The sequence below is a fragment of the Rutidosis leptorrhynchoides genome, chromosome 10 (genome assembly GCF_046630445.1).
Source record: "Rutidosis leptorrhynchoides isolate AG116_Rl617_1_P2 chromosome 10, CSIRO_AGI_Rlap_v1, whole genome shotgun sequence".
Lineage (NCBI taxonomy): Eukaryota > Viridiplantae > Streptophyta > Magnoliopsida > Asterales > Asteraceae > Rutidosis > Rutidosis leptorrhynchoides.
The window spans coordinates 330,366,458-330,387,031 of NC_092342.1; the positions used below are offsets into that span (position 1 = coordinate 330,366,458).

Consider the following 20,574-nt stretch of genomic DNA (forward strand, 5'->3'; position numbering starts at 1 on the left):
GCCCAAAACAACAGCAGAAGTCGTAACGAGGTGAAGGTGATCAACCGTCATATCAGGCAAGGATGGAGCGATAGAAGAAGGGTGCTTAGACAGCAAGTTCGCCAGTGTGGCGTCATTATAAGGAGCAACGCCTGATGAAGAAAGAACACGAGCTGCAGCGGTGTAATGGCCATCACAAATCTTCCTACGACACTGTTTAATATTACGCCCTTCCAAATCAAGGACCTCATCATCAACCACTGACAACATAGGAGAATCCTCTGCCAAATACCCCCTCACAAGCTGTAAACTCCCACCCGCTGTCCCCCAAGAGCAAATAGCACGGGAAATATTCTCTTCCTGATGCCGACGCTTTATCGAAGACCTAGACTCACGACTACTCCGTGGCCGAAAGGTTTTAAGGGTACAAAGGGGTAACACCAACAAAGAGACCCAACTAGAAATGTCATCAGGCTTAGAGATCACCTTATCAAGAGCACCTTTCAAAACCCGAGAAAACCCCAAACGACACTTGGGAGGGATAGACTTAACCGTGCGAAACCCCTTAGAGAACAACTGATCCAGGAGAGCCACGTCAAAACCATCGTTATGATCACGCACCGAACCATCCTCAATACAAAGTCGAGCAGGAGAAGAGGGAGCTAGTGGCTTGGAAAAATTATGAAGCACAAAACGAACAACACCATTTCCCTCATCGGGGGGTGGCACATCCGGGCCCCTACCATGACGGCACTTAGCACGCACCGTGTGTGTTTTGTAGCAAACACCACATAACCAAATCCCCATACACCTAAAAGTAACATCAGCCTCAGTATAAACACCCAAATTAGAAGTAAGAGAATGTCGAGTGATATCCCGCGCATCGATACCACAATGACGATCACTAAGATGCTTGATAAGAGAACTTCTAACAAGCCCATTTCCACTCCCATTTTGACAGCCACTAAGACCCACAAAGGGACAATGAAACTTCACTGTGGCATGCGACATAACTGCACACAACCTTTAATTGTAGTGCATAGCTAAAATAACAGAGACAAAATCCCCATACACCAATAAAATTATAACCATGAAGCCAAGAAAAAACTCATAGGGGACTTTTAACAAACACCTTGTGGGCACAAATTCAATTGAGTAATGATACAACTCTATCTTCTCCCAAAATCTTCCTGCTAGCTGCTACAACCCTCAATCCATCAAATCATATCTCTTCGTATGCCTGCAATTCCATTCTTGTAACAATTATTATTATTATTATTTAGTATTATTCGGACTGTTTTCAGCTAGAACATTAACTCCACCGCAGCTGCTTGAAAATGGCGTGGACTACAAAGATTTGAAAGCAACATCTCCATAGCCATAGTAACGTGTATGCTTCCCTTTATGAACTTGGATTGCGAAGAATTTTGGTTACGGGTACAGGACCATTAGGATGTGTGCCAGCTAAACTAGCTCAACGAAGTGCGAATGGTAACATAATGGTTTCCCTCTCTACCCACCACTGTCCACCTGCTGCACTATACTAATCTCCTGAAGCACTATAGCATTATACTGCTTCTTCCTACCTATTCATCACTGTAAACCTTTCTACCTCTCTCTCTCTCTCTCTTCAAAAACAAATACAGTAATTTTTTTTTTAGAAAAAAAACCCTTCACACTGGCCTCCCATTTCTCCTCTTTGTCTCCCACCAGAAGATTCTGGCGACTTTCCCCTGCTCCATCTCCACCATCGCCACATACTCTCTAGGGTTTTATCTACTCCATCTCCACCATCGCCACTGTGGCCACCATCGCCATCTGTAGCGATGCCGGTGTATTTTGGAACACAGACACCGCCAAAGCCGCCATCACCATCGTAGTCGCTGCTCCGCCCACCACCACTGCCGCCGCTACCATATTCTTCTCAACCACCGTCGCTGCTTCTAGCACTGGCATACTTGACCGCCGGTCACTCTTTTTCCGTTTCTAAAATCGATTAGGTAAGAATGTTTTCCTTTACTTTAGATTTATGGATTTGTTGTTTTATTGGCTCTAGGGTTTGATTTCAGAACCTAGGACGTATTATTGCTAGGTTTTTTGTTGTTAGAAAAATTAAAGTAGGAATTAAATAATTCTTTATGTTCAAAGTCACAAATTTTAGTGATTCCTTTTTAGTTGTTTAGTGTTAATTTGTGATGTAAACGTTATAACGTATGAAGAACTGAATTGAAAGCGCAACTTAGCTTGGTTTTGTGGGTTTTATTTCTTTTAGGGTTTCATATGATGATATTGACAATAGATAGTATTTTTATTTAGGTCTATCAGATTTTGTTTTACAAAGTTGCCTAATACATTTTTTACTGGAAGTCAGAAAATAATATTGTTATGAAAGTTTTAATGTTAAATGTTAACTATTCTCAGTTGTATCAAGTTGACACTCATTATCGATCAAAGTAGAGATTGTTCCTCTTGATGGTGATTTTTCAGCGGATGATGGAGCAAATTGGGCTAAAAAAGATTTTGAAGACAAAATTACATGTGCAGGAGATGACAGCTCTGTTGATAACGTGAGTTAAAAACTACCCATTTTGACCCGCGTGAGTTTTAGAGATTTTGTCCCTCATGGATGTGGAGTTTAAGTTCCACAATTTTTTAGTACCAAATCCACAATCCCGATCGATTTTGTGCCAAAAAAGTAAATTAGTTCTTCACCACAAACATCACTGCACGAGTAAATTACTTACTAACAGAGATTGCATCCGCTTGCTTATTTGCTTCGCCAACACATCCGTCGATGACGACGGCGACGTCAGCCCAAAATCACCGCCGTTTTCATCATCTTTAAACGTTGGACGTGAGGTATATGTGTATTTTGTTTCCGATATGGTATATGTTAATGATTTTGTGAGTAATTAGGGATTTACATACTTAAACTAATTTCATATAAAGAATTCAGAACCATAACTAGGTTTTGCATCTGTTGTTTAAATTTCAGTTACAAACACGAAGACGACGAGCCGTTTATGGATTACGACAAAGGATTTCATTTCTCTGTTTTTCTCGATAAATCAAGAGGTAGACGACATATTTCTATCCGTAACAACGTGTTAGTTAGATGCATAGACTTTCCTTACTGAATTCATAGTTTGAATGCATTTATATTGCATATTTTTCGCTGAACGTGAATTAATTTTTTCCATTTTACTTTTCAGGAGAAAGGAAGAAAAGGAAACTCGAAAAATTCATGTTTCATGCTGGTACAAAATATTGTTTGATGACTAGGTCAGATATATGTATTTACATCTAGCACATCACATACTGGCTTTTTTGTTTTGTTCATTGGTTTTGGAATTAAATAGATGGGTGAAAATAAATCTTCTATAATAAAGACTACTCAATTTCTAATAAATGTTAGCTTTAAGCAAGTCAAATGGGCAAACCCTGTCCATTTTGAATTGAAATTGTTGCAACTTGCAATCTTCTAATTTGTTAAAAGATCATATAATAATATAAAAAAGCTAAAATGTTCTACAAATACTTCTCGATGCCTTGATCGGTTAGTCCGTCCTATTTTAATCTGTTCTGCAACTCTATTTACCATTTCATTTTGTCATTTGTAAGTGGAATAGTGAAGAACTGCCTATTACTACTCTAACTAATATTATGCTTCTTCTGGCATGGCCCAAAGGGTAACTGTGCACTCATATTTAAGACATGGCAGCTACTTATAGCGTAAAGATGTATGTGGAGCAGCACCAGTTTGCATTGTCAGGTTAGGACTAATCAGTGGCGTATCTAGGATGAAATTTCATTGGGGTCCTCAATTTTTTTTTTTCCAAAGATAAATTATATTTGAAGTGTATTTTAGTGGTTGTTTACCTCAAAAAAACCATAAAATCTAAAAATATATGGGGGTCCTATAGCTAAATTTAATGGTGTCCTATACAATTTAAAGTATACATGGTAAAAAAAATTTCAAGTTAGTGGAGTCATAGGACCCCACACCAATGCAAGTAGAGTCGCCATTGGGACTAATGTGTTGGTGATGCCCGTGAGGTTAGGAGTAATCTCAGTATGGTTGCATTGTCATATTTTTTATTCATGTTGATTATCTTAACAAGACTATGCCAATGAGGCCTTGCTTCATTGGTATCCATGTTTCATGGATTCGAGAGTGACCCAGGTTCGAGTCTAACAACTAACAACTAATCTTGCCTTTCAAAAAAAAAAAAAAAAAAAAAAAAAAAAAAAAAAAAAAAAAAAAATCTTAACAAGACTATTGTTCATCTTTCTATTATTATTATTAATTATTAATTATTATTGTTGTTTTTTTCCTCAGTTTCAGCTACTTCTGAGTTTGATGGTCAAGAAAGTAGTTTATTTGTCTTTGTTAGTGTTTCATGATATTTGTGTATCGTTGCTGGTGTTATGTGATTTTTAGTTATGATAGTAGTGAGCCTCTCTTCTTTTTTGGATTTGCATTCACAAGCATCTGTATGAGGTGAAGATAACAACTCTTCGAACAAGAAAAAAGAATGATGAAGTCGAGTAACCAGACAAAGACATTTACGTTGAACATGTTTAATATGTGTTTTTGATCAATTATGTGTTAAGGAGCTGTAGTGAACAATAGTCATTTGTATGGTTTTGGTACGACTACCATATATGTATTAACTAGAGCTTAGTAATACTCCAGGCCTGTAATTTTTAATAGTAAATTAGGTTTGCTACATAAGAAACGTCTGCACAACGGAATGGATAACATTTTGATGACTTTCAGGCCGACAACTGTCTAACGATATAGTAGCGTTAAAATGACACTAATCCGCCGTGAAGCGCGGACCACAAATCTAGTTATTATTATTATTGTTATGATTATTATTATTAGTATTTAAGGTTATAAATATGATTATAAATTGTTATTGTTACTAGTGTTATTATTATCAAAGATATTACTAATAATACTAGTATTATCATTATAAATAAATATTAGTATCATCATTATAATTATTATTATAAGTATTATCATTATTATTAAGAATATTGTTACTAGTGTTATTATTATCAAAGATATTACTAATAATACTAGTATTATCATTATAAATAAATATTAGTATCATCATTATAATTATTATTACACGTATTATCATTATTATTAAGAATATGATTAATATTATCATTATTAGGAAAACAATACAACCTAATATTATTATCATTAAAATTAGTATTATTAATTATTGATATTAGTGTTAATTTAACTATTATTGTTACTATAATTAATATAATTTGTATTAATATTATTTTAATTATTATTAGTAACATAAGTATTATTAGTAATAATAAAATGATCATTATTAATAAGATTATCATTAGTAAGTATTGTTATTATTAACATTATTATCAATATTATCTGTATTCCTATTATTATAGTTATTATTAAATACATTATTATTTTCAAATCTATCATTCTTATTAACATTAGTATTATCATTATTATTATTAATATTACTAAGCATCATTATTAGAATTATCATTTAAATTATAATCCTTATTGTTTTATTACTAAAATAAGTGTTATTATGATAAATATTATCATAATATGAATTTTCACTATTATATTGTTACTATTAAAAGTGATTATCAATAATATTATTTTTACTAAAATTATTTTTTGTAATCCTTAAAAACTATCATTACTATTATTATCACTAAAATCTATATTATTATTATTATTAAAATAATTGTAATTATAAAAAAAATACAAGTTTAAAAGACATGGTTAAGATTATAAGTATAAAAATTAAAGATTTTATATAAAGATATATTTAAAATATACAACTTAACTAAATTAATATTATTATGTACAAAATGAAAATATATAAATAAATAATGAAACTTATAAAATTAACAAATATAGCAAATACATCACTAATAACAATATATAAATTTATTCGAGTACAAGAATATGTTTTAATACATATATGAATGATATATGTTCGTGAATCCGAGGCCAACCCTGCATTTGTTCAATATCGTCATATGTATTTTTACTACAAAATACAATAGGTGAGTTTCATTTGCTCCCTTTTTAAATGCTTTTGCAATATATATTTTTGGGACTAAGAATACATGCGCTTTTATAACTGTTTTACGAGATAGACACAAGTAATCGAAACTACATTATATGGTTGAATGATCGAAGCCGAATATGCCCCTTTTGCTTGGTAACCTAAGAATTAGTAAACCAGTCTACTAATTGACGCGAATCCTAAAGATAGATCTATTGGGCCTAACAAACCCCATCCGTTGTAGCGGATGCTTTAGTACTTCGAGTTTTTAGATCATGTCCGATGGATGTCCCAGAATGATGAGGATATTCTTATATGCATCTTGTTAATGTCGGTTACCAGGTGTTCAATCCATATGAATGATTTTTGTCTCTATGCATGGGACGTATATTTATGAGAAATGGAAATGAAAATCTTGTGATCTATTAAAATGATGAAAATGATTGATTATGATAAACTAATGAACTCACCAACCTTTTGGTTGACACTTGAAAGCATGTTTATTCTCAGGTATGAAAGAAATCTTCCGCTGTGCATTTGCTCATTTTAGAGACTTGGAGTCGTTCATGACATATTTCAAAAGACGTTGCATTCGAGTGATTGAGTTCATCAAGATTATTATTAAGTCAATTATAGTTGGATATATTATGTGTGACAACCCGGAAATTTTTGACCAAATTTAAACTTAATCTTTATATGATTCCGACACGATAAGCAAAGTTTGTAATGTCGAGTCTCGAAAATTTTGGAACTATGTTCAAAATTCAATTACCCTTTTGACTATGCTCGACGATTCATGAACGAATATATAAATGGATATGAATATATATATATATATATACATATATATATATATATACATATATATATATATACATATATATATATATATATACATATATATATATATATTTATATATATATATTTATATATATATGTATATATTATAACTTGAAAACGTTAACAAAGTATTAAATGTATAATATTTTAGATTAAACGTATTTGTCTCAATATATGCTTAATATATTCATCTACGGAATTAGAAGATAATACCAACGATTGGATTAGCAGATATTTCAACAATTATAAATCCCGTAAATATTGTGATAAGTCTTTGTTGAGAGGTCCACCTTAATTTAAGAAATCTTTCCTGTTTGACTGTATTTGATATATAAATAACTTGCAACGTGTATAGAAAAAGTATTTATATATATTGTATATATATATTAAGGTTCGAAATTATTTTTGTAAATAATAGTAACACCCATTTATTGTTCCGTTTGATAAATAAATATTATATACAAATTTATATTTTTCTAAACGAAAATATATATTTTACAATGTGATAATGCATAGAATTGAATTAGATATAAAACGTTTCGATATTATTAAATATATTTTAATAAACAACGAGGAGTTGATTTATAGAAGCAAATGACCAAATTACTCAAATGTATAAGTTATACTTTGAGTAATATAGTTTATTGATAATTTAAGATTATATTTTGACAAAGGTACGACTCACGAAACGTAAAGTACAAGTTTTCTAAGCATACGAAAATGCATTCGAGAAACCGGAACTGAGACATTAGTCGAGCGTAAACGTACGAGTCATCAGACCAAAAATTAAAAGTCAACTATGCACGTGAATATAATATAATATATAATTAATTAATATAAATTATATATTATATATTTATATATTATAAAAATATGTCGACAAACAAAACAACAACAAAATTGTGAGCTGGATTTTGGGGCCATGCGATCGCATGAGAAACAGGCATAAAACCCATGCGATCGCATGGCAGTTAGGATTCAGAAATATTCTATAAATTGGCCAGTTTGTTCGACACACACACATATATCTCAATCTCTGCTCTCTATATTTATTATTATTATTATTATTATTATTATTATTATTATTATTATTATTATTATTATTATTATTATTATTATTATTATTATTATTATTATTATTATTAAGATTAATATTATTATTAATCTTATAATTAGGAGTATTATTATTAGTATTATTATACATAAAATACTACGACGAGGTCATGAGCAAGTTATTTTCAAAACAAGCTTTTAGAGCGGGATAGAGCTTAGGAAACTATGGGTTATAGCTATGGAGATTATGGGTAATGTTCATGGGTATTATTCGTAAGTCAAACCTAGTGTTTATCATCTCCGTTGCGTCTACGTACTTTCCTGCAATATTGAATCACAATATTGATACGTGAGCATTCATATCTTATCTTTTATATATTAATAGTGTACCCATGTCTAGTGCTCGAGTATATATGTTTATGCATGCTAGTATGCTAAATTTTGTCGTTAAACAGTTTATGATGAATCACGAATTAAATACATATATTACTAATAAAAGGTATATGATATGCATGTTTTTGGAAAGCTGGCAAAAAATCAATAATTTTTCATTTAGATATCGTATGATTTCGATGAACGAATTGAAAGATATGATCAACTGAATTATGATTGACGGTAATTGAAATTGCTTTTGAATCTGCAATTAATATTTAAACAACTTGTTTATAAGATTGATAAATTGAATTTTTAAATATTACCAGTGGATTAAATGAATTCTTATATAAGGCACGTCTCGTTTTGTTGAACAATTGTCAAAATTGATTGTTTTATCATATTTTAAAGCCTTATAAAAACTATAGTTTAATTTTACAAAAATTAGGAAACTATGTAAAATGTTAAAATGTTTCGATTGCCATGATCATTCAACTATTGTATTGAGTCAGATTGACTTTTTGAAATGACTTTTGCTAACTTTTGTATGTCGATCTCGAGCATTAGGATTGTGATACACTATGACCTGACCTAGCTTGATAGACAATTATTGACCAACATATGTTCTCTAGGTTGAGATCTACGGTTATTTGGTATTCCAAGTTTCGGTCACATTTCGGTGAACGACTTTATGTGCTGCTAAGGTGAGTTTATAGATCCCTTTTTAAATGCTTTAAATATTTTGGGCTGAGAATACATGCAATTTATTTTGAACGCAATGGATACAAGTATATACTTAATTCTACACTGAGTTTGAACTGAAAATCCCTTAGCTTTGGTAACTAGTAACTGCCAGTTATAAGAACTGGTGGGCGAGAGTAGTAGTATATGGATCCATAGGGCTTGATATCCCCGTCCGAGCTAGAGCACTAGCCTTTTAACGGACGTATGCTATTTGAGAAGCGTACACGTTGGTTTGCGTGTATTATTAAGATGATTATACAAATGGTATAAATTATATATACGTTAAGTTTAGTTACCAGGGTGCTCAATTTCGTAGAATATTTTGATAAACGTTTCTGGATGAAACAACTGAAATCTTGTGATCCACCTTTATGTACAGATTATGCAAAACATTAAAACTATGAACTCACCAACCTTTGTGTTGACACTTGTTAGCATATTTATTCTCAGGTTCCCTAGAAGTCTTCCGCTGTTTGCTTATATATTAGATAAGCTATGTGCATGGAGTCTTACATGGCATATTTTTCAAGAAAACGTTGCATTCACCAAATCATCACCATGTATCTTATTTTGACTGCATTGTCAATTGAAGTACTATTGTAAACTATTATATTACGGTGATTGTCTATATGTAGAAATCATCAGATGTCGAAAACCTTTGATTTAAATATTCATTTATGGTGTGCCTTTTCAAAAGAATGCAATATTTACAAAACGTATCATATAGATGTCAAATACCTCGCAATGAAATCGATGAATGACGTGTTCGTCCATATGGATTTGGAGCGATCGTTACAGTTGGTATCAGAGCTTGAGGTCATAGGGAACCAGAATTTGCATTAGTGTGTTTAACTGGTAATTGTTAGGATGCATTAGTGAGTCTGGACTATGACCGTATCTGTTTTTACCAAGTTTTGCTTATCATTTCTTGTTAGAAATTACATGCTTATCATTCTTAAGTTTAGACACATTTTCCTGCATTTATTGCATAAATAGTGTATAGACAAATTTCATATCTTAAGCATATCTATTACAGTAAACTTTGTCCTACACTTTTCGAAAATTTCTTCGTAACTTATGGGATTTTGGTACTATATATACATATGTAAATTATGCATCGGAGAATACCAAACTAAATCCTATAATCTATCTCATATCAAAAAAATCATTTCCTTGATTATACAAGATGGATCCCGTATCTAGTTCAAATTCCTTAAACTCCGACAGCTATTCCGATATGGATATTCACCTGAACTCCGAAGACAGTGTAACCGGAATGGATCAACCAATCAGCCATCACCTATTCTGGATGAATTGGGGATGGGTTCGTAGCCTACTAAATCATTGGAGACAGGAAGAAGGTGATCCTTTCCATCCACCACATTGCCCTCCTGGCGATGAACCTGAAGCACTTACCGGTGAACCTATCTGAAACACCATTTTCTCTCTCATTTCCAGAGTATCTCGTCATGATTATATACTATCTCAAATTCTAGATCTTATTCATCTGCTCGTCCGAACCGACAATCATCCCGGTGTAATAGAAGAAGTCAACGAGCTTCACGCTCGGGTAGTGGCTTTGGAGAATATGGTGCAAAGGTTACAAGCACCAGCAGCAGCACCGGCAGCAACAGTACCACCATCAGCAACACCAACAGTACCATCACCACCACCACCAACAACATCCGCATCCCACACCTCAACATCACAATCTGTACCTCAAGCATCAACGTCATACGCACCATAGATACCAAGGAATACCAACAACAAACGATGAAGTATCAATTCATAACTTCATTGAAGAAATATTCTACGATGATTATGTAATATCTAAAGTTTTAGAGATTATATATTCTAGTCCTAATCAAAAACCAGATGAGATTAATATTATTAAATCCATGATTACATCTAAAGAAAATATATATGTAGGTATATTTTCATAAAGATTGTAATTAAAAATTCTTTTGTATAAACTGTTAATGGGAGAATATTTTAACGGGTAGGTAATACCCGAAAGTTATATATAAATTCACAATTAATATGTTACATTCTTCAATTATGATTCAACAAATCATCAACTATACTCACTACTTTCACAACGCGATATAATCTTTTATAGAAATCAAAACAACCATACTCATTCAAATTCAATTACATATTCTGATTTTAACATATCAGAATCCAAGGCGAGATATAACCGATATCATCACTCTTAGATTTCTACATCTTTCAAAGGTGTATTTTGATTTCAAAACTGTGCTAGAACATCATATGTATATTAACGATTAGGATCGGTGTTCAAACCCTTCGAAATTCCCGAAGACACTTCAAATAATGAACAATCGATATGATAATCCAACCACATGTTACCCACAGTTTTGTACCTAAAAAACTCTTGAAACCAAAGTCATAGTTTAACAAGTATCCGTGTTAGACCCTTTGGCATTTATTAGCTAAAAAAAAATAAAAAAATTTTGCAATCCCTTTACAAAGTAGTCAGTTTTGTCACAGCTCCAGCAAGTCAACTTCAATTCTTCAGTCTAAACAGCCTTATTATAACTTTGATATATACGTTGCCCCTTTCGTCATCGCTACCGGGGAACCGTTTATGTTCCACCACAAATAAACTTACCAACAACTTCACTGATCTTTGACTTTCCGAAAAATCATTATATTTATCGAAACCCCATCATTTACTCATCTGCATCTTATAACAAGAATTATCTTGCCAATTACTGGGAATCAGCAATCAGTATTTTGAAATCTCGCAGAATGTCTACTCCAACAGTTATATGTGTACATATAACATCTATCTCCTATACTTACGTACTTTGAATGTGAAGTTTCTGAAAAACACCCTAAACTGCGAACTAGTTCTCGAAATTTCGAAAGATGCTGATAAAGCAGCAAAAACTGTAAATGACCTTAACAGTAAAAAGTTTGATGATAAAGAATAGTGTGTTGGCAAAGCTCAGAAAAAGAGAAGGTTTGGAACTGAAAAACGAATTGAGCAAAGTATGAAGGAGGCTGTGAACAAATCACAAAGACTAAACCTGCCTTCAAAGAATCCAAATGATTTAGTATCTGCTAAAGTCATTAACGAATACCTTGCTCCTGACTCTAAACCCTTGCGGACAATATTCTTCATCATCCTCTGATATTAGAAATTTTAAGATATCATCGTATATTTCATTATAAATATCCTCCATATTTCTGAAGATATTTCCATAATTATTCTTATCTGAAATAATTTATCTCTTTGCACCATCTGTATTATATCATAAAAGAAACTATTTTAGTTTCTAAATTCTGAAACCTTCAAGTTTAAAATATGAATGTTTTTGAAGTAGTGTTGGGAATTGAAGCATGAGTTAGTATAATATAATGACACTTGATCAACGTAATTATATTACAGTAAGTCATGCTGAGTTTCTAAATGGAACATGACAATTCACAGACCATACCATCATCATGTGCCATGTTACATGACTCTGGTATTCTATTTAACCTCTAAGAATATCAAGAAAATATTTTCTTGATGATTCGGTCTTTTCCGGATATTTTGGTAATTTGACAAATCAAAATCGTGCCATTACAATTTCCTTCTTAGAACATTAACTATGTTCATTTCAAAATCTATACCTACGAATTCTGGACCATTATTCGCTTGACTTGAAGTCGGGAAGAGGAGACAAAAGTATGAAACTCTTGGATATAAAAGAAAGTATAAAGCTCGACAACAACACATAAATTATAAACCGTGCATATCAATACGTATTGCCACGTAAAGGCACGGGAGAATTAAAATTACTATAACCCCAAGGTAATAATAAAAATAAATAAAATCTCCCGGTGGTAGATGAAAGAGAAGAATGACAGATATGAAAGTTAGGAGTATATCAAGGATCAGAACTGGATGTAGCATATTGACGAATGATTCAAAGTATGAATTAAAGGAGAAAGAATAGAGGGTGTGAGTTGTGGAAATAAGAAAACGAAGAGAATGGATTTATAGTGACATATCCGACAGAGCAATCAAAACAGGTTATCGCATTTAATCAAAGAAGATCCTAATTTCCTTAATTATTGAAGAATCAAATCTTATTACGAAAATTTTCTCTAAATCCCTTGAAATCCGGAAATCAATCCTATCTACGTCAAAAGATATGACGAATCTACATTTATTCATTTCACTCTTTTGTGATAGCCTCACTCGTACTCTTCACAAAATCAAATTCTTTATCTATATTACTCGATGATGATAAAACTCTAATTTTCAGCTCGTATGCGTCATAAAAAAAAACATACTTATTGTCAGCCATGACCATCCCAATCAAATTTCGGGACGAAATTTCTTTAACGGGTAGGTACTGTGACAACCCGAAAATTTTCGACCAAATTTAAACTTAATCTTTATATGATTCCGACACGATAAGCAAAGTTTGTAATGTTAAGTCTCGAAAATTTTGGAACTATGTTCATACATTCAATTACCTTTTGACTATGCTCGACGATTCATGAACGAATATATATATATATATATATATATATATATATATATATATATATATATATATATATATATATATATATATATATATATATATATATATATATATATATATATATAAATATTATAACTTGAAAACGTTAACAAAGTATTAAATGTATAATATTTTAGATTAAACGTATTTGTCTCAATATATGCTTAATATATTCATCTACGGAATTAGAAGATAATACCAACGATTGGATTAGTAAATATTTCAACAATTATAAATCCCGTAAGTATTGTGATAAGTCTTTGTTGAGAAGTCCACCTTAATTTAAGAAATCTTTCCTGTTTGACTGTATTTGATATATAAATAACTTGCAACGTGTATAGAAAAAGTATTTATATATATTGTATATATATTAAGGTTAGAAATTATTTTTGTAAACAATAGTAACACCCATTTATTGTTCCGTTTGATAAATAAATATTATATACAAATTTATATTTTTCTAAACGAAAATATATATTTTACAATGTGATAATGCATAGAATTGAATTAGATATAAAACGTTTCGATATTATTAAATATATTTTAATAAACAACGAGGAGTTGATTTATAGAAGCAAATGACCAAATTACTCAAATGTATAAGTTATACTTTGAGTAATATAGTTTATTGATAATTTAAGATTATATTTTGACAAAGGTACGACTCACGAAACGTAAAGTACAAGTTTTCTAAGCATACGAAAATGCATTCGAGAAACCGGAACTGAGACATTAGTCGAGCGTAAACGTACGAGTCATCAGACCAAAAATTAAAAGTCAACTATGCACGTGAATATAATATAATATATAATTAATTAATATAAATTATATATTATATATATATATATATATATATATATATATATATATATATATATATATATATATATATATATATATATTATAAAAATATGTCGACAAACAAAACAACAAAAAAATTGTGAGCTGGATTTTGGGGCCATGCGATCGCATGAGAAATAGGCATAAAACCCATGCGATCGCGTGGCAGTCAGGATTCAGAAATATTCTATAAATTGGCCAGTTTGTTCGACACACACACACATATATCTCAATCTCTGCTCTCTATATTTATTATTATTATTATTATTATTATTATTATTATTATTATTATTATTATTATTATTATTATTAAGATTAATATTATTATTAATCTTATAATTAGGAGTATTATTATTAGTATTATTATACATAAAATACTACGATGAGGTCATGAGCAAGTTATTTTCAAAACAAGCTTTTCGAGCGGGATAGAGCTAAGGAAATTATGGGTTATAGCTATAGAGATTATGGGTAATGTTCATGGGTATTATTCACAAGTCAAACCTAGTGTTTATCATCTCCGTTGCGTCTACGTACTTTCCTACAATATTGAATCACAATATTGATACGTGAGCATTCATATCTTATCTTTTATATATTAATAGTGTACCCATGTCTAGTGCTCGAGTATATATGTTTATGCATGCTAGTATGCTAAATTTCATCGTTAAACAGTTTATGATGAATCACGAATTAAATACATATATTACTAATAAAAGGTATATGATATGCATGTTTTTGGAAAGCTGGCGAAAAATCAATAATGTTTCATTTAGATATCATATGATTTCGATGAATGAATTAAAAGATATGATCAACTGAATTATGATTGACGTTAATTGAAATTGCTTTTGAATCTGCAATTAATATTTAAACAACTTGTTTATAAGATTGATAAATTGAATTTTTAAATATTACCAGTGGAGTAAATGAATTCTTATATAAGGCACGTCTCGTTTTGTTGAACAATTGTTAAAATTGATTGTTTTATCATATTTTAAAGCCTTATAAAAACTATAGTTTAATTTTACAAAAATTAGGAAACTATGTGAAATGTTAAAATGTTTCGATTGCCATGATCATTCAACTATTGTATTGAGTCAGATTGACTTTTTGAAATGACTTTTGATAACTTTTTTATGTCGATCTCGAGCATTAGGATTGTGATACACTATGACCTGACCTAGCTTGATAGACAATTATTGACCAACATATGTTCTCTAGGTTGAGATCTACGGTTATTTGGTATTCCAAGTTTCGGTCACATTTCGGTGAACGACTTTATGTGCTGCTAAGGTGAGTTTATAGATCCCTTTTTAAATGCTTTAAATATTTTGGGCTGAGAATACATGCAATTTATTTTAAACGCAATGGATACAAGTACATACTTAATTCTACACTGAGTTTGAACCGAAAATTCCTTAGCTTTGGTAACTAGTAACTGCCAGTTATAAGAACTGGTGGGCGCGAGTAGTAGTATATGGATCCATAGGGCTTGATATCCCCGTCCGAGCTAGAGCACTAGCCTTTTAATGGACGTATGCTATTTGAGAAGCGTACACGTTGGTTTGCGTGTATTATTAAGATGATTATATAAAGGGTACAAATTATATATAGGTTAAGTTTAGTTACCAGGGTGCTCAATTTCGTAGAATATTTTGATAAACGTTTATGGATGAAACAACTGAAATCTTGTGATCCACCTTTATGTACAGATTATGCAAAACATTAAAACTATGAACTCACCAACCTTTGTGTTGACACTTGTTAGCATGTTTATTCTCAGGTTCCCTAGAAGTCTTTCGCTGTTTGCTTATATGTAAGACAAGCTATGTGCATGGAGTCTTACAGGGCATATTTTTCAAGGAAACATTGCATTCACCAAATCATCACCATGTATCTTATTTTGACTGCATTGTCAACGGAAGTACTATTGCAAACTATTATATTACGGTGATTGTCTATATGTAGAAATCATCAGATGTCGAAAACCTTTGATTTAAATATTCATTTATGGTGTGCCTTTTCAAAAGAATGCAATATTTACAAAACGTATTATATAGAGGTCAAATACCTCGCAATGAAATTGATGAATGACGTGTTCGTCCATATGGATTTGGAGCGATCGTCACATTATGAAATGGTATGCATGCCGTCAATTTCGATGTAATGAAAGTTTGTCTTTTAAAAACGAATGCAATGTTTGAAAAATTGTATCATATAGAGGTCAAGTACCTCGCGATGTAACCAAATGTAATATTTTCGTCCTAATGGATTAGGACGGGTCGTTAGATACCTGGTAACCGACATTAACAAGATGCATATAGAATATCCCCATCATTCCGGGACACCCATCGGACATGATAAACTCGAAGTACTAAAGCATTCCAAATTCCAGAAAGGGGGTTGTTAGTTCCCGTAGATCTACCTTTAGGATTCGCGTCAATTAGGGGCCAGTTCCCTAATTCTTAGGCTACCAAGCTAAAAAGGGCATATTTGTAACGACCCAACCCGTTAATCCTTCCAAAAACGTGCCATAAAAAAAATTTCTGGGACAGTTCATCTGGACGGCATCCAGCTCTGAAGGACTGGACGGTGTCCAGCCATCTGGGACGGCGTCCAAATTCACTAAAAAGTTCTGATCAGTTTTTCTTATACACGCGGGCGAAAAACCCGCTTCCCGACACTTTCAAACCAAAACACTTTCACAATATGTTATAATAATTAAAATTAAGAGGTTTCCATAATAAAACCGAGTTTTACAACACCGGGCCCACATCGACCCAATTTACCACAAGGTGACCATTTCGACCCAATTTAGTTTATACAAACATAGACCGAGCATGGAATTGGGGATACGCTACCCAATCCTAATCGAACCAAAGGCAAGTCTTCTAAAGCAATCTACGCAAGCTCACTAGTCCCCACGCTTACCCGAGCCACCGCATCCACGCAATCTATAAAAATGTAAACAACGAGAGGGTAAGCTAACGCTTAGTGAGTGAAAATATGCTACATACATATATATGTATAAAATGGACACGCCACACAAATAATCAAATACAGCATACCGGAGCATCCAAGCATAAAGGCAAGCTAGTCTAAGCATACCGTACAATCACTAAGCAACAAGCTAAATATGCATCAACAAACATAAGTTCACCAACGGCGATGTGAACAACGCCAAGAAGCTACACCCGGAGGGTTAGCTACATCACGACAATACAACAATATATATATATATATATATATATATATATATATATATATATATATATATATATATATATATATATAACAATATATAAACGAATAAGGTTAACCCCTTAACCCATTACCAAAATACCAAACACCACAATGAAGATTGGACGAACTACACGAGCCTTAGTAATCCGAAACTACACGAGATTACTATCTTCAACAAGACAACATCGAGGTTGGCCGAACTACACGAGCCTTAGTGAATCCGAACTACACGAGATTACTACCTCAATAAGATGACCGAACTACACGCGTCATCGTGAATCCGAACTACACGAGATTCACTTCACAATTCAATAAGTCGACCGAAACTACACGCATCATCGTGAATCCGAAACCACACGCGATTCACTACTCCAAATCCAAAACCCTTCGCCATTGGGGTTATATCATCCACATCACAACCACGTGTGATAATGTACACACAAGATGTGTACTTCGCCAAAGGTGGTCAACCAAAACGCACAACCGTGCCATTTGGACCTATACACAAGTCCATCAAATCCACCTATATGTGAAGCGGGCTCTATAACCGAGAACCACTTCACCCGACCCGCACCCATCCTACACATACATATGCACATAGGATATTAACACTCACCTTATCGCCTTGATGAATGCAATCGAGAAATCCGAAATCGCCAATGGAAAGTACCTATTTCATTTATCACATAACAACACAATTAGGGTGGATATACAAATCAACCCGAATTGACAACCAGTGCACTTTCAACCCAAATGCACTTCCAAGCAAAAACCGCGCCCAAACTAACCAATATTCACTAACACGAGTAAAAATGGTCCTAACACGCCGATTAAACCCGAACACAAGTGTTAAACACATGTCTCACCCATTTTGACACCAAAACCCTAATTTGACCCATTTCAAGATTGGTCAACAAAACACACCCAAAAGTGTTCCAACACTTCCATAATCACTAAACCTAGTGATTAAACTCGAGATTAAAGCCTAATCAAGGCCAAAACATCAACCAACCCAAAACCCGCCAAGTGACAAGAATAACTAGTCACCATAAACCCATTTCATCATCTAAAAGGGTTTAACAACAAACTAGCTCAAAACCCTAACTTGAATATCAAATCTAACAAATGAAATTCGGAGTTTGAGCTTACCAATACAACCACAACGTAGCTAGGAGCGAGATGAACAACTTTAGAACCCGAGCTTTGGCGAGAATCCGACTCCTTCTTCTCCAAATCAACCCCCTCTCTCTCTCTCTAAACTCTTACTCTCTCACTAGAACAAGATGAGAGGGTTTGTGTGGATGTTAGTGGAGCAAATGAGGCTCCTTGCACTGATCTTGTGGCCTTAACTCGTTCCACATGTGAAAATACCATTTTGCCCCTCTAAATATCTCAAAGTAAAACAGCTGGCCCGACAGACAAGTTGGACGGCGTCCAACATTCTGTACGGCGTCCAGTTCTTCACTGCTGGATGACGTCCCCCATTCTGGACGGCGTCCCAAACACTGAAAAGGCATAAACAGAAATAGGGTGTTACAACTCTCCCCCACTTAGAATCGATCACGTCCTCGTGATCTTCGTCATTTAACCGAACGGACCACACCCAACGGTCCTCGAACATAAGTCCCTATCCGACTTTCCTAGACAATTCTTCCCAATGAATCATCCTTTAACAACTAAATCGTCACCCGCGATTTATCAAATCACAATCCGAGCGCTAAAACCTTACTCTATCTCTCACTTCGGGAAGAACTCAACCAATCTCGAACCGAGATATCAATCCCCTAGCGTACCCTTACCGAGTACAATGCTAAAAGCAACCAAGTCAACCTAAGGTCAACAACATGAAACGATGGAGACCGAACCAAACGAATCCTTACGGATAACACCAATCGCTAAACATCCCTTGTAGTGTGGAATACGACCCATACGCAACTACCGTAACATCATAACAAACGGTTAAAATCGATAGCGCCCAAAACGACTATGGTAACGCTAATCCAAAGGTGTACCAAAATCGACAATCGTCACACCCGTAACAACATGTGAGCGAAGCACGACTATCGCATCACTAATCCTACAACATGGTTCTTACGACCTGATGTTGTACGAGGTGTATACAAAATAGTTTATATTTTACTAGGAAAAACTATTAAATACGATACAATTTTACACAAGATATTTATTTATTTATAGAATGGATATACTTAAACCTTGCTACAACACTTATAGGCAGTGTACCTAATCGTACAGTAGTGTAGTTTTTAGTAAGTCCGGTTCGTTCCACAGGGAAATCTTTAAACAAAGCGTAACGCTATATTAGTTTACTTTTATAAAAATACAAACATATATATAAGTAATATTATTATTATAAAGGGGGGTTTTTACCGTTTAATGACCGGTTTGTCGATTTTAAAACTTTAGTCGCAGTTAAAACCTAATGTAAAATATTAAATAAATAAAAGACTTAATTTAAAGCGTAAAGTAAATAACGATAATGAAATTGCGAATAATAAAAGTGCGATAAAATAAAATTGCGATAATTAAAAAGTACGATAATTAAAAGTGCGATAAAATAAAATAACAATAAAAATGCGATAATTAGAAGTGCAATTAAATATAAAATAAAAGAAATTAAATATGAAATAAAAGAATTATGCTTATTTAAACTTCCGTAATCATGATGTTTGACGTGTTGATTTTAGTTTTATGCCCATGGGTTAATTGTCCTTTGTCCTGGATTATTTAATATGTCCGTCTGGTATTTGTCCATAACAGTCCATCAGTCATAAATATAAAGTGCGAGTGTCCTCGTCAAATTATCCTTATACCCGAAGTTAAATATTCCAACTAATTGGGGATTCGAATTGTAACAAGGTTTTAATAT

General features: G+C 32.9%; 1 long non-coding RNA gene across 1 annotated transcript; it reads left to right on the forward strand.

Annotated features, from left to right (window-relative positions):
• The first annotated feature begins 1,427 nt into the window (after positions 1-1,427).
• On the forward strand, positions 1,428-4,726 carry LOC139873359 (uncharacterized). Its single transcript, XR_011767318.1, has 5 exons — positions 1,428-1,979; positions 2,401-2,838; positions 2,975-3,054; positions 3,192-3,751; positions 4,319-4,726. It is a non-coding gene; the product is annotated as an uncharacterized lncRNA (long non-coding RNA).
• Positions 4,727-20,574: the final 15,848 nt, after the last annotated feature.